General features: G+C 36.7%; 1 pseudogene; it reads left to right on the top strand.

The window, feature by feature from the left end:
* Positions 1-1,186: 1,186 nt before the first annotated feature.
* LOC113767603 lies at positions 1,187-1,791 on the top strand (annotated as a pseudogene).
* The last annotated feature ends 373 nt before the right edge of the window (positions 1,792-2,164 follow it).

Here is a 2,164-nt window from a genome sequence, read left to right as displayed (position 1 = left end):
CACTAATTTTTTTAATTCTACTATTACACCCTAACTTTTGTAATTTTGCCCCATATGTAGTATACCAATTTCTTTAACTCTACCATTACACCATAACTTTTGCAATTAAGCCCTATATCTAATTCGCCAATTTCATTAAATCAACTATGGCACTCTAACTTTTGCAATTTAGCCCTATATGTAATATACAAATTTCATTATTTGTACTATGGCACCCTATGGTGTTGCAATTTAGCGCTATTTTTATTAGCAAACTATAAAAGGTATCTTAATAAACTATATATGTATACCTATTTTATAATTTTCCCAAACTTAGGTAATAATTTGTTATAAATGTAAAAAAATTCATACATTCCCCATTTATCCAAATGACAACATGGTGAAAAATTAATAATTTGGATAATCTAAAAATAGAGGTAGTCAATAATAGAATTTAACAATAAAACTTAACATGAAATTAAGTCTAATCCTAGCATTTGCATGATCAAAAGGTTGTTATTAATTATAGAAGCCATATTTATCATTTATGAATTGGTACATATACCAAATAAATAGATTTAACATTTCGTACATGTATTTGCAAACTATTTTGATTGTTCAATCAACTAATTCAATTGTTAGGTCTTGTGAGACTGCAAGTCATACATAATTGATAACACCACAAAATGAGTACCAAAAAGATTTTAATTAAAAAGTGCTTATTTTTTTTAATCGTAAACATATTTCTAACAACATTTTTACTTTTTGAACTATTTTATTGTATAATAAATTAGAAAAATTCCTATATTAGTTAAAATTGGTAAAAACAAAATTTGCCAAACACACTAAATTGTCATATTCTATTATTTTAACACAATTTGAGAGTAAAAAAAAAAAAAAACTCAAAACAATAGAAAAACTTAATTACATAATGATGAGAAAAAGAAAAAAGTGAGAGATAGGTGAAAGGACAAAGAAAGCGTGCACTTCTTGCATCTAAATAAGGAAAAGCCGTGCTTTTCATATGTACGGAACTAAGAGGGGTAAACTAAAAAATTCAAGTGGCGTGGCGGGCTGAAGGGACTTTAGGGAAATGACACCGTTTGATTCTATGTCCTAATGACTTAGCCTAAATTTAAGACATCTAAAACGCAGTATACCAATTCACAAACCTCTCACCCCCATCAGAAATGGCTTCGCCGCCGCTCTCCCTGTAGTTACCGTTATCCCTCTTGAGAATGAAATGGAGGCCAACGCCAACTCCCTCCCTCTGCCTGACGTCATGAAAGCCCCAATCCGGCCCGACATCCTCCAAGACGTTCATCGTGACATCTCCAAGAACTCTCGCCAACCCTACGCCGTCTCTAGGTCCGTCAGCCACCAAACCTCCGCCGAGTCCTGGGGTACTGGTCGCGTTGTTTCCCGTATCTCTTGTGTTCTTGGCGGCGACACTCACCGTGCCGGCCAGGGTGCCTATGGCAACATGTGCAGCGGTGGCCGCATGTTTGCTCCGACCAAGATCTGGCGCCGTTGGCACCGCAAGGTCCCAGTCAACAAGAAATAGTATGCCGTGGTTTCTGCCATCGCCGCCTCTGCAGTGCCTCCCTTGTCATGGCCTGCTGCCACCGCATTGAGTCTGTCCTGCAAATCCCCTGTGTGATCTCCGATTCTGCTGAGGCCATAGAGAAAACCTCCAATGCTATCAGTCTTCTCAAGAAATTTGGGGCTTACCCTGATGCTGAGAAGGCTAAGGACAGCTAGGGTATCAGCCCAGGAAAGGGTAAGATGCACATTATTAGACAATACTACTAGTTAATCGAGATATCAGAGCACAATTTTGTAATGTAGTGCATGCAGATTACATTTTGTACAGTTGCTTTTCATTCATAAAGGCTTAACATTATGATTATTTGAAGCTTATTCTTTTCAATTATTTGTCATTACTAGAATTCCAAAAAAATTTAAATTTCTGGTAAGTGCTTCAAGTGCTGAGGTTTTCTAAAACCCTTTCATTCTACACGAGTAATTGGGAAGGCATGGTGTCAGGACTCTTAAAATTGAAAGCAGTCAAGAATTCTGACATCCTTCATTTGCAAGGTGAACTTGGTCTACGGTGGGAAAAAATAGAATATAATTTACTGAACACCTTGATGATTGACAAACTGTTTGATGACATTCACCTGAC

This window comes from Coffea eugenioides, chromosome 1 (genome assembly GCF_003713205.1).
Source record: "Coffea eugenioides isolate CCC68of chromosome 1, Ceug_1.0, whole genome shotgun sequence".
NCBI classification, from domain to species: domain Eukaryota; kingdom Viridiplantae; phylum Streptophyta; class Magnoliopsida; order Gentianales; family Rubiaceae; genus Coffea; species Coffea eugenioides.
This window is presented reverse-complemented; position numbering and strand designations above follow the sequence as displayed.